The 14,239-nt window shown below is 44.8% G+C and overlaps 1 long non-coding RNA gene across 3 annotated transcripts in view; it reads left to right on the top strand.

Annotated features, from left to right (window-relative positions):
* LOC121017767 (uncharacterized) overlaps window positions 1-14,239 on the top strand; it is a 70,880-nt gene that overhangs the window by 35,954 nt on the left and 20,687 nt on the right. The window lies entirely within an intron of this gene.

Here is a 14,239-nt window from a genome sequence, read left to right as displayed (position 1 = left end):
TCTCTCTCTCTCTCTCTCTCTCTCTCTCTCTCTCTCTCTCCCCCCTTCCTCTGCCCCTCCCCCACTCATGCTGTCTCTCTTTCTCTCCCTCTCAGAATAAATAAACATTAAAAAAGAGGAAAATGCTTAATTATAAGAGAGAGAAGGCGCCTGGTTGGCGCAGTCGGTTGAGCGTCCGGCTTCAGCCAGGTCACGATCTCGCGGTCCGTGAGTTCGAGCCCCGCGTCAGGCTCTGGGCTGATGGCTCGGAGCCTGGAGCCTGTTTCCGATTCTGTGTCTCCCTCTCTCTCTGCCCCTCCCCCGTTCATGCTCTGTCTCTCTCTGTCCCAAAAATAAATAAAAAACGTTGAAAAAAAATTAAAAAAAAAAAAGAGAGAAATACTCCTTATTTCCTCTGAGGTTTTTTTTTCTTTTTAAATCTGGTTTTTTTTTTTTTAATGTTTATTTTTTTATTTTTTTATTTTATTTTTTTTTTCAACGTTTATTTTTGGGACAGAGAGAGACAGAGCATGAACGGGGGAGGGGCAGAGAGAGAGGGAGACACAGAATCGGAAACATGCTCCAGGCTCTGAGCCATCAGCCCAGAGCCCGGCGCGGGGCTCAAACTCCCGGACCGCGAGATCGTGACCTGGCTGAAGTCGGACGCCCAACCGACTGCGCCACCCAGGCGCCCCTTTAATGTTTATTTTTGAGAGAGAGAGAGACAGAGTACCAGCTGGAGAGGGGTGGGAAGTGAGGGAGACACAGAATCTGAAGCAGGCTCCAGGCTCTGAGATGTCAGCACAGAGCCCGATGCGGGGCTCAAACTCATGCACCTTGAGATCATAACCTGAGCCGAAGCCAGACGCTCACCCGACTGAACCACCCAGGCGCCCCTAAATCTACATTTAAAACTGTAGACGTTTTGACATGAGCTAAAGAAGGATTCAAAGGAACTTTCTCTTAGATGTCTTCATATGCCTGAAATGCTGGTGGCTGTCCTATGAAAACTAGAAATGATTCAGTAATTTGAGGTCATATAGACAGCTTCTCATCCCTCCCTGAAAAACGTAATGAACTCGCAGTTACCTGATTGTTTGTTCTTGTCTTGACCATAGTTGAACCAGTGTGTGTAAGTTGAACGTGTAAGATTGGGAAGATGGTCTTGGCCCCTCTTGAGCAGTAAGCATAAAAGTGGCATGCTTACATGCATTCTAATCTTTCGCATGATGCTTTTACCTGTTCCTTCTTGTTTTACACTCTTGTCAGTCTTTTAGGTAAGACTAGCATTTTTGCTCTAATTAGACAATTACACATCATGAGGCACTAATTTGTTAACCTATGTTCACAAATCATTTCATTGCTACTGCCGGCTTTGATGTGCTGTTATTATTCAGTTATGGGAGTAAATAATTCGACAGCTAACAGGAAGAAACTCATTATTTTCTGGGAGATGTTGTTATTTTCAGTGTTTTAAAAATACTTTAATCAAAACTTTAAAAAAATGCTTTAATCAAAACTTTTAATAAATCTGACATGGTGTTCATAATTGTAGTAAATAAACAGTATTCATTGCTTTAATATGAACAATTATTTGGGGGCCAAATACTAGCTCCTGAATTTCACGATGAATAGATTTCTTGAAAAAAAAAAAAGAAAGAAAGAAAGAAACATCCCCCCACCCCTTCATGCTGGTTCACATCTCCTGTGATGGTGTAATTTATAAAATGCAGCTTCTAATATTGATTTGTGAGGCACTTTGATGGCCGGAGATAAAAGCAGCAATTTCCTTCCTATTTGGTGTTGCTATATACAGTTGCTCAAACTTTCTTGATCTTCTAGTAGCGTTAATTCCATTTGGTAAGCACCTTCGCTCGCTGCCACATCCTGGGAGCCGTAGGTACTTCCGGGTTCCCTCTGTGGCTCTTTGGTGACTAGAGAAACAAAGCTGCCAGGTGCGAACTCCCATCAGGTTTCACTACTGCTTCTGCTAACGGTTTGCATCCAGGATCAATAATATCATTATGCATTTATGTGCAAACATCACAATTACTTTAGGCAATTAAGTTCTTACCTTCTCTGTACTCCTCCAGTAATAACATATCCTAAGGAAGGGGCATGCCTGTCATATTATTAAGAGATAGCTATGTGAACCTTGTACTAATGTTATGGACCCATGCTGTGGCCATTTCTCACATAGCATCTGCATGCTCAGGTTGTTATTTATCTTCCAGCCCCTCATTTCTCTTCGACTACACTATGGCTTTCTCTAGGGCTGAGACTGTGTCTCTACCCCTTGGAGTCTCTGTACTACCCAAAAAAGCACCTGGCACACCGTAAGTAGACTGTCAAAGAAATGCTTGTGGGCGCCAGGGTGGCTCAGTCGGGTAAGCGTCCCACTTAGGCTCAGGTCACGATCTCACGGTTCATGGGTTCAAGCCCTGCTTCGGGTTCTGCGCTGACAGCCCAGAGCCTCGAGCCTGCTTCAGATTCTGTGTTTCCCTCTCTCTCTGCCCTTCCCCTGCTTGTGCTTTCTCTCAAAAATAAATAAACATTAAAAAAAGAGAAAGAAATGTTTGTGGTTGGTGTGCAATAAAAGTGATTCAGTGAATAAAGTAACCTTTCTCCTAGTAATTGGAGATATGGATAGAATGATTCCTTATTTTCCTGTAATGCTAAAATACCCTCTTCCTAAGCTTTTCCTGAGACTTTCGGGTTGACACTGCATGCTTCCTCTGAGTGAAAACTCACTTTCCAGTGACAGCAAAGCACCCTAGGTGGACGCTAATCCAAGGCGTAGAAATGCAGACCTTCCCCCACGTCCCTTCTGTTAGGATTACAGAAAAGCTGATCCAGTGGTATTTTTGCATTCTTTTATCCCCCATCCGTTGGCAGCTGTACCCATAGCCCATGCTTACCTTCTGACAGCTTCTGTGTTCCTTTCCTCCAGAACAGCAGGTGAAACTACATATAAGCAGGAAGAGGTGAAGAGAGCCATCTCACTCTTGAAGATTTTGATGGGAAGACTCTCTCTAACATCTTGTCTGTGTTCAGCGGCATTAGGCGTAGCCCCTTATAACAACAGCAGGGTAACGGTGCCGTGATTCCTTCTGACAAAAGCACGGAGACCAGGCTGCTCTAGCAAACACGAGGCTGGGGCAGCCTGGAGGCACAGGGATGTGGTGTGAGCTGGTATTCCAGGCGAGCCTAAAAGCCTTCTTGGTTGCGAATAATTGGTTCCTTGGAATTGCAGTTGGAAACATCTTTAAATGATGCTTTTTTTTTTAAGTTCATGAGCCACAGCTTACAATAGAGGGACACTATCCTTCCTGGTTTGGTCACCTTACTGGGGCTTTTGAAAAGGAGGGCCAGATACACATGGCCTTGAGACAGCCTCATCAGAGAAATCTAACAACCCGCTCTGTCCCCTCCTGTGTCCGCTTCTCCCCCACCAGCTCTTCCTCCCTGCATCCTAATTTGAGGGCAAATAGTAGTATCAAAATACTTGACCAATGTCCTCTCCTAGTAAGGGAACGTTAAAGCAATAGGGAGCAGCTTTTACCTGGTCCCTGAATACAATTAAAATGATTGCTTCAGCTGATAAGATCTAGTTTTCCTCTTTTTCAGTAAAAGGTAAGCACTTAACCAACCACATGAATAAATGAAACCGACTACGTAAATAAATACTAAGTATTAATAAATGTAGACACAAAGTTATTCTGAGTGTTATGAGGTGAGGAACATTCCCGATTCTTCATTCTTATTTATTTATATAGTGGGGTTTTGACAACCTCCTGATTGTCATTTTCAATGTCATAAGCTGATTTGTAGTTAGGTCTCACTTTGGGAAGTGCTTATGTTTGGAAACTTTTCACAGATTAACTGAATTAGCTAGAGAATTTGCTAAATCTCTTGGTCTCAACTCAGCTGAAAAATCTGCTTGTCACTGAAGAATTTCACTCTGATCTACAAATGGAGAGGTACTTGTGGAAGAGGGGCTGAGATGGAGTCCACATACCTGAGTGCTTCGCGATCCATGATGGTAAAAATGCAGACCACCCCGCCCCCGCCGGCATTCAGAATCAGCTCCTTTGGGGTCTACTGAAAGCAGAGCCTTAGACAAGGATTTGGGTGCCAGGAGTTTATCTGAGAGGTCATCCCAGTGGCGCACTGGTGGGATCTGGAGGAAGGAGACAGGGAAGGAAGGAAAAGCCAATAAAAGGTATGTTAATGAGAGGGTTATCACTGTGGATAACTGGAACCGATCCCAGGGGAACCCGAGAGACTTTGAGACACACGCTTCGTCATTCTCCCACCAACAGACAAGAAAGGTGTAGTGGTCATCCATCAGCTCGTATTGCTCGTTGGTTGAAGGCTGCTCTTAGAAGCATCAACTTCCTGACACTTGGGGTGCATACAACATGCTTCTGTGACCGAAGAAGGCCATCAGACAGAAAATCACAGAGGTATCGGGACAGGAAGCCATCTGTGTGCATGGAGCTGGTCACAGAAGCTGCAGCTAAAGGAGAATATATGGGCAGGGCCCCAACAACATCTCCTGTCACCAGAATCGCTGGAGATGGGGCTTGGGAATCTGCATTTTTTAACTCCAGATGATTCTGCTCTTCAAATAAATTTGAGAATCACTGATCCCAAATGCAATCTGATGAGGTTATTTCCCATGCTTTACTCCCTTTGGAGAATCCAAAGCCCTTAGTATGACATAAACAGTCCTGCAGGGTCTGGCCTATTCCTACCTCTACGGTTACATCCCCTGCTCTGTAATTTTCCTCCTCAGATTCTGCATCGAGGCCTCAGTTTGCTTGCACTTACCTGCAAACCAGGCTGTTTTACGCTTCTGCCTTGTGCTCAGAATGTTTCACCTGCAGGTAACAGAAAACTAACCAGCAGCGGCTCAAACAAAAAGGGATTTCTTTCTCTGACGCAGCAAGAAGTCTGGAGATGGGCTGTTGTTGACATTGGTTCCATGGCTCAATAAAGTCAAGGCAGAAGTCTGATTCTTTCAGATTTGCCTTCATGGTTGCAAGCGGCTGCTGCAATCCCAGGTACCACGTTTGTATTCAAGTCAGGAAGGGGCAGCACCAAATAAGCAAAAGGTCTCCCAGAAGGACCAGCGAAGTTGTTCTCTTAATGCTTCATTGGCCTGAACTATGCCACGTGGCTACCCTGAGCAGCAAAGGCATAAGCGGATATGGTAGCTATTCCAGACTCTATACAGGAGACAGAAAGGCAGATGAGGGTTGGAAAGTTGGACATGGGATTAGGTTAGTCGTCTCTCATCCTGTTTGGCCAGGGAATACCTATTTAACTTTCAAGATGAATTTTTCCCCTAATATTTCATTTCCAAACTCTCACTCAAATCGAAAGCACTACATATTATGTACCTGCCTACCCACCACCTAGCTTCTATAAGTGATATTTTGGTATATTTGCTTTCACACATCTCCGTTTATCTATGCATTCCTCTATCAATCTGTCCAATCCATCTTATTTTTTGGATGCAATTCAAAATAAGTTGCAAATATCAGTACACCTCCCCCTAAGTGCTTCACCATGTATGTCATTATCTAGAGTTCAATATTTGTTTAGAGTTCTTTTTAAGGTGAAATTTACAAACAACAAAACACACAGATCTTAACTGTACCATTTGATGAGTTTTGACAAATGCACATATCCATCTAACCAAATCCCTATCAAGACATAGAATCGCAGGGCGCCTGGGTGGCTCAGTCAATTGAGCGTCCAACTTTGACTCAGGTCATGATCTCACGGTTTGTGAGTTCCAGCCCACATCAGGCTTGCTGCTGTCAGCCCGCTTCAGATCCTCTGTCCCCCTCTCTCTCTGGCCTTCCCCTGCTCATGCTGTCTCTCTCTCTCTCTCTCTCTCTCTCTCTCTCTCTCACACACACACACACACACACACACACACACACACACAAAATAAATAAACATTTTTTAAGAAGATATAGAATCCCCAAAGGAAATTCTGTCATATCCCTTCCTAGTCAAGGGACCACCGTCCCCCCAAAGGCAACTACTGCTCTGCTTTTTTTCATAGCAGATTAGTTTTGCTTGTTCTAGAACTTCATCTAAGTGGACTCATACAGTACATGAGTAAAAGTAGTCTTTTTATTTAAAACTTGAGACACTTGGAGATGGTTAAGAATGGACTCCTTTTAATATCTTTTGTGCATTCACAGGCTTCCAAAATAGTAACTCTAACATTTTCCTTTCACATATTATTTACCCATTTATCTTTCCCTTGTAGTATGTGATTCCTTCAAGGGCAAATATCCTTTCTATTAATCTTTGTATTCTTAGCACAGCCCCTGCAGACATTTAATAAATGTCTGTTGAATAAGTTGATGAGGGAACAGATTAAAGTTACTGGACTGGAGTAGGCTAGTAGCAAATTTTAGTTCTTTTACCTTCCTTTTGTATAGCCCTTAACCCATTTCATTACAGTTACCTGTGTGGGCATCTGTCTTGCCAGCTAGATGTGCCCAGCTTAGGCATGGTTGTGAAAGAGCAGACCTAGGCCGGCTGACTAGTGACGATGTCCCCGACATGGCTGCAGAAAGAAGTTCCTGCTCAAACCTCAGAACACACCTCCTCCCCTTAAGTAACTTACCGATTGATGCCTTCTTCCGAAGTCTGAGGTGGGAGGAAGGAGAGTGTGAGAGGCGTGGAAAGTGTGAGTAGAAGAGGGAGGGCTTCTCTCAGGTAGGGGCCAGAGGCAGGAGCCCTCAACCCTGTCCAGGCTTAGAATGACCTGGGAGCATTTTACCCCTCCCCAAACCAATTAATCAGAGTCTCTGGGGATGGTGTTTGGTGCTAGGTATTTATATAGCACTGCAAGGCTGACAGCCAATGGTTAATAAGTGACCAGTGAGAAACGTTCTGTATACACTGAGGCCAAACATGTTAGAGATCCTCAGACACAGTGGTTCTGAAACTTCAGGTCCATCAGAATCTCTTGGAAGACTCGTTCAAACACAGATTGCTGAGCCCCGCCCCCAGAGTTTCTGATTCAGTAGGTCTGTGACCACCAGGCCCAACATTTGCATTTTTAACAAGTCCCAGGTGAAGCTGATAATTGCTGATCTGGGACCACACTTTGGCAGCCAATCGGCTGAGTCCACAACCCTTCCCCAGCCAATCGGCTAAGGCATGATCTCTACAAAACCTTTGTGCTTTTGAAACTCGCTCTCTCTCCCCCCGGCATCTCACCGCTGCGTTGGTGCAGGTAGGAGATTGAGCTCGAGCTAGCTCGAATAAAGACTCTTTGCTTTTCTATCTGACTCGGCTCCCTGGTGGTCTTTGGGGATCACGAATTCTGGGCATAACAGTTGTACCTCAGTCAACTTTGTAGCCTAGTGCCTGGCACAGTACTTGGTACATGGCATATGTTGCTTTGAAGGTACGAATGAGCACTGTGACTGTTCGTTATATGGCTGGCTTCCTGGTGATCCTCCTCAGTTGGTCCTCTCTCTTGGCAAGGGGGTCCAAAAACCTTTGGTGAGAATGGGAAGATGATGTGATGCATTTCCATGTGTCACAGCTCCACGATTGGTGGTCTGGACTATGGAGCAGACAGAGTGGGTCTTTGTGGAGCCTTGACCATGAAGCCCTCTTCCTTGGTCCATATACTTGAGGGCTAGGAACCCTGTGTTGGTAATGCACACCAGAGTGCTAACTGATCACTGAGATGAGGCTGGTAAGGGCTCCCAGGGTGGCTTGCATTTGAACTGGGGAATCTGGACGTCTCATACTCTGTGGGAGGGACTTGCCTTACTATGCTTCCAGGCAATTTGTATTTCTTCCCATCCTATGTGCTTTTACTGGATTTCCAGGGGGTACTGTTCCCCATTCCCTCGGACTGTCAGGTCCCCCTGGTGGACCTTCATTCATTCTCCTATTCTTCACCTCTTGGAGAAATACAGTCCAAGGTGAAATGCCTCTTACAGAAGTGAACGCTTTCCAAAAGGAGACTTTGCATTTGAGGCACCATCTTGGGTCTTTCACCAGCACATGCATTTAAGGGTGAGAGTGGCAGTTTCTTGGTTGGCCACTCCTTATAAGACTGGTTCCCCTCTCTCCAAGCACCATGCCTCCTGCTGTCCATCTTCATTTGACTGCCTTTTTTGGAGCCAAGGTCCAGATTAAATTAATATGGCATGATCTTGTCTTTTATACCAAAGGGGATACAACATTAACTCATTGATAGAACCTGGGTCCCGCAGAAGGAAGTGGTCCTGCAGCCTGGGGTACTGACCTGAGCATCAGACCTGAGTCCTAGCCCTGGCTTTGCCACTGATTCTCTGTTACTTTGGGCAAGTCATTTCCATGCTTTGAGCCTCAGTTTCCCTATCTAGGCCATGTCCTAGACTCCATCTAAAATCACTGCCAGGTCTGCAATTACGAGAGTCAGGTTCAATTTGAGATGTCAAATTTAGGTTCCACATGAAAAAAACCTCAGCTGGCAGATCAATAAGGATTCCAAAGAAGCCATTTTTCACCTGGGGGTGCTTCATTCATCATTATCTGCCCTAATCATCTCGTCTTGAGTGCCGGCCCTGGGCCAACAGATCTGCCCAGCTGCACAGCTCTCGCTCTCCTGGATGGGCAGCAAACCCCGGAGGAGGCCAGCTCAGTTTGGCCTGGCACAGAGTAAGACGGAAGTATTAATCAAGCCAGAAGTGGCTGCTGGCAGGAGATCAGAAGGTTTTGTCCAGGTCCGTTGAGTGAGCAGAGCGGCTGTGGGCTGAGGCCGTGTGTTAAGGAAGGTGCAAGACATGAAGGCATTTGTTTGACGGCAGCCACCCCAGCACGCTCTACACAGGGACACAGTGACCGGAACACCTTGTCCGTACTAATGAAGCATGGAGTGCCATGTGTTTGGTGTTAACGCAGAAGGCTACCTAATGGATTAACTTGGACAGCTTGTCTTCTCAAAGTGAAGAACGTGGTGAGTATAATGGAGGGCCAGAGTGCCGGCCAGCTTCGGGAGCGGAAGCCAGCGAGGACAGAAACACTGAAGCCCCTCCGAGCTTCCTGGAATGCCTTTCCCCAAACCAGAGCTCAGACGCAGAGCTGCTCCCCCTCTCACACACCATCCACCTGTCTCCAGACTATGGTTCTTAATTAGAAGGAGTATTTTGGATGCGTGTCATATCCCGCTTCTGGTAACAGCACTTCTCCTCCACTGTCTGTTGCATGAAGTGACTTTGTAAGGACCTATTTCAAAAGCTGGAGTGCAAAGGGAAAAGTGGTTTTCAAAGCGAAATGCAGTGGAAGAAAGACTTAAAAGAGGAAGTCAAGCATTCATCTTTATCAGAGCATCTCAACCATTTCTTTAGTATACATTGTTATTAAGCACAAATGTACCTAGTGCTTTATGGAATCCTGACAGATGAACGTCTAGGTGATTAAAAAGGGATAAATCCAGGGGCATTTATGCCTTCTACAAAAGGACTCTTCACTTTACTGAAGATTGCCTTCAGGCATTCTTTTTTTTTTTTTTTTTTTTTTTAGAGGACTTTTCTGGACACCTGGGTGGCTCAGTTGGTAAGCATCCGCCTTCGGCTCAGGTTTGTTCTCATGGTTCGTGGGTTCGAGCCCCGCGTCGGGCTCTGCGCTAACAGCTCAGAGCCTGGAGCCTGCTTCGGATTCTAGGTCTCCTTCTCTCTCTTCCCCTCCCCCACTTGTTCTCTTTCTCTCTCTCTCTCTCTCTCTCTCTTGCAAAAATAAAAACATTAAAAAAAAAACTTCTGAGCGCTTAAAATACGATGCGATTTACACACCTCAATTGATTCAATTCTAGTTCAACCTAACTTTAAACCATTTTCCTGGAGACAGGAGGAATGCCTGGTTCTCTCTCAGCATTCCTTCTCTCCTTTCTTCCCATGCCCAAGGAGCCATGCCATTGACTGGTTCTGGGTTTGCCAAGGGGCTGGAAGGTATAATCTACAGCCTGGAGGTATAATTCAGCCCCAGAGTTGACAAATGAAAAATGGGGCTCCCAGGGAGACGACACAACTTCTTGGAGATGATCTAGTAAGTTAGTGCTAGTTTCACTCCATAATACTATCTCCTCACTGCAGTCCCTTACTTCACACTTGCCTTTCCTAAACTATATCCCCCCGTCTTTCAGACTTGTTAGGGAATTGTCCCTGGTGAAAAAGCAAACCCAGAGGGTTAACACACACAGCAGCTACCATTCATTTTCAGCCCAGTGAGAATTAGTTTACCAAGCAGTTTGGGGGGGGGCTAAGGAGTGGGTGGAGGCAGGGAGTCAACTGGCCAGAGGACATGGGGTCAGCCCGGAAAGTCACACTGGATTGAGAGCAGTTTGGATGTCTGGAGCAGAAGGTAGCAGAAGAAAAAGGGGAGGAAAGCTGGAAAACAAAGTTTGCTTTGCTCATTGCATATTTTCAAATTCAAACTAAAAACAGGTTTTCATTATTTGTTACATTTTTTTTTTTTAACATTTATTGAGACAGAAAGAGACAGAGCATGAGCATGGGAGGGGCAGAGAGAGGAGGAGACACAGAATCTGAAGGAGGCTCCAGGTTCTGAGCTGTCAGCACAGAGCCCAACGTGGGGCTCGACCTCACAAACCCAGCAAGATCATGACCTGAGCCAAAGTCAGATGCTTAACTGACTGAGCCACCCGGGCACCCCGCATTACATTCTTTGATTGCATGTGCCTTAGACATTAATTGTGCTTCAAAACCAAACGCTGAAATTGCTGTCCATTTTATGGTCTGCATATCCTCGTCTGCCACTCTGTCTTCAATCCATGGCGCTTCTGGCTCCCATTCTCAAGCTCACCAATGATCTCCATAGCAGTGGATGTATTTTTTAGTTCTTACGGCATTTAACCTCCCAGCACTACTTGACTCAGTTCCCTCATTCTTTTTTTTTTTAATTTTTAAAGAATATTTAGTTTTGAGAGAGACAGAGACAGAATGAGAGTGGGTTGGGGCAGAGAGAGAGGGAGACACAGAAGCAGAAGCAGGCTCCAGGCTCCGAGCTGTCAGCACAGAGCCTGATGCAGGGCTCGAACTCACAAGCCGTGAGATCATGACCTGAGCCGAAGTCGGATGCTCAACCCACTGAGCCACCCAGGTGCCGCAGTTCCCTCATTCTTGAAAATCTGTTTACCTACCATCAGACCAAGTTCTCCTGCATTTTTCCTAGCTTTTGTACACTCTTTCTCTCCTTTTTAGAGTCTTCTGCCTGACCATTAAATGTCAGAATTCTCCAAGGCTCTTTTTAGAACCCTCTTTTCTTCTCACTTTATGATCTGTCTCTCTGAGCAATATTTCCTTGTCCACATCTATGGCTCTGCGTGAGAATGACTCACAAGTTTGTGTCCCCAGCCCAGACCTTGTCTTCTGCCTCCTGTGATCAGCCCAATGTGGCCCTTTTGTTGGGTATCTTAGAATATGAAACTCAACAAATCTCAAACTCATGATGTTCATCCCACAAACCTAGACTTCTTAAAGTACTTTCCATGGTACAACCATGGACCTAGTTGCACAAGCCTGGAGTGTTCGGCGGGGGTTGCCCTTTACTTCTTCCTTCTCACCCCCATATTCAATTTGTCCTCTACTCTCATCAAGTTTACCTACTAAACATCTCAAATTCATCTGCTCTCCCGTTTCCACCTCCACAGTCCATCCTCTTCCACGTGGACTTCTACAATATTCATCTAACTATTCAATCACATCCATCTTGGGCTCCTTCAATGTGTCTTCTACATCAAATCTGAAATAATCTTCCCAAAGTACAGCTCAAATTGTGCCTACCTGTCCCCATGTTGAAAGCCTTTTTTGGCTTCTCATTGTTATTAGAATTAAAATTTAAGGGGCTCCTGGGTGGCTCAGTTGGTTGAGCAGCTGACTTCAGCTCCAGTCATGATGTCACAGTTCATGAACTTGAACCTCACATCGGGTCTGTGCTGACAGCTCAAAGCCTGGAGCCTGCTTTGGATTCTGTGTCTCCCTCTCCCTCTGCCCTCCCCGTTCATACTCTGTCTCTCTCTCTCTCTCTCTCTCTCTCTCTCTCTCTCTCTCTCTCAAAAGTAAATAAAGCACATAAAAAAATTAAAAATAAATGAACAAACATTAAAAAAAATAGAATTTAAAACAGGGGCGCCTGAGTAGCTCAGTCAGTTAAGGGTTAGGCTCTTGGTTTTGGCTCAGTTCACGATCTCATGGTTCATGAGTTTGCGCCCCACATCAGGCTCTGTACTGACAGTGCATAGCCTGCTTGGGATTCTCTCTCTCCCTTTCTCTCTGCACCTCCCCTGCTCACACACACACACTCTCTTTCTCTGTCTCTCTCTGTCTCTCTCTCAAAAATAAATAAATTTTTAAAAACAGAATTAAAATTTAAAACGTTCATGTAGGAGCAACTTCTTAATATTCACACTGAATTGCAGTCTTCCGGGCTCTGCCATCTAATTGCATGACTTGACCTCCAGTCATCATGTTGAGCTTCCTCCCACCCCAGGACCTTTTCACATCCTCTGCCCTTTGCCTGGAACATTGATCTTTCTCCTTTCCATTCACTTACCTCCTGTCTCCTCAGATCATTTTACTTCCCCCAGGAAAGCTGTGGTGGGTCTTGTTGACAAACCATATTCTAGGCTCCCAGAGTATCATGTTCTTCTCCATTTCATTAAAACAACAACAACAACAACAACAAACACCTGGCATGTTTTTAAAAACCTGACATATTTTTTAATTCAATTTAATTTTTTAATGTTTATTTATTTTTGAGAGGGAACGTGCAAGCAGGGGAGGAGCAGAGAGAAAGGGGGACAGGGGAGCCAAATTGCGCACGGTGCTAAGAGCAGAGAGCTCCATGCGGGGCTCAAACTCATGAGCCATGAGATAATGACCTGAGCTGAAGTCGGATGCTTAACTGACTGAGCCACCCAGGTGCCCCTGCTTTTTTTTATCATTGTACCCCTAGCACTTAGGGTGGTGCCTGCCATGTGGTGGGCATACCATAAGTACTGCTTATTAATTGTACCTTGGTTTTCAATTATTGGGAATATTATTATGAGTCCAAGTTGGAATTCACCAGGATTCCCAGCCTAGGAACCCCAACAGAGTCTATGACGTATAAACTATTCTAAGTGAATATGCCTTGACAAACTAAGGTGCACCCCAAATGTGAATGTGACTTGACACTCACAAAGGAAATGGATCACCCACACTTATCAACGGAAAGAATACACTAAAACCATTTTACTGCATTACCTAAATGAGGCAAAAATGTTCTGAAAATTTGAGGACTTTTTAGCCTCAAAACTGAAGTTTATCAGACAGCTCCACATATCAAATTTGGACTCTTCAGGTAGCAAATGTGACGGCACTTTTCTCAGCTGATTTCATCTACAAGATCGGGAACAGCTAGGTGTTGAGAGCGTTCACTCGACCACATAGCCACTCTCCGGGTATAGATAGTTTAAGTACTTCAACTCTGGAGATAAATCGTGACTCTTGAGCTTGTATTCATTCTCCTGGCAATCTACAAGCAAATGTGGCCTGGGAGCCTTTACCCTCCAACGAGAGTATATTTTTTTGGAAACACTTCATCCGTCTGTGTGCTTCAACGTCCTTACCTATAAAATGGGAATGCTAAAACCTACCCTGCCTGCCTCAGGGTCATTGGGAAAGTCTAAAGTAAAATTAACCAAGGGAAATTATCTTGTGAAGCATAAAGTCCCACGCATGTGCAGTTCATTCCTTTTCATAGTAATTGTTGGTATGATGAACATTCTATAGGCTAGTCATACCCGTAAATAGCCATGATAATTAATTAAGTTATGATATTCATGGCCAGACACCTGCTATGGAACAAGAAATGTCTCTCAGATGACGTGGGGGAGAAAACGAACAATTAGGAATCCAGAATATTTCTAGATTTAGCATTTTGTTTTCCCCCAAATGGCCCTTTTCTGTCTTTCCAAAGAATCCTGCTGCATCACTGAAAGAAATGGATTTTTCTTAGTCAAAATTAAATACAATAAGTTGATAGTGGCCATGTAGGTCTTCACACATAATGCTTGGCTGCTCTGAGCCTCGATTCAGCTGTTGGTCCTGAATGGGGCTCCGGCCCTTTAGGCACACATTCCACTAAAACACCGCGCAAATCATGTATTTTAACCACACATGCCAGGTTTCAGGGAACAGAACTCTCTTTAATTATGAAACAGTTTGCA

The sequence above is a fragment of the Herpailurus yagouaroundi genome, unplaced genomic scaffold, assembly GCF_014898765.1.
Source record: "Herpailurus yagouaroundi ecotype Mexico unplaced genomic scaffold, PumYag 216, whole genome shotgun sequence".
NCBI lineage: Eukaryota > Metazoa > Chordata > Mammalia > Carnivora > Felidae > Herpailurus > Herpailurus yagouaroundi.
The sequence above is the reverse complement of the archived record's forward strand: the minus strand, read 5'-3'. Positions and strand labels throughout refer to the sequence as shown.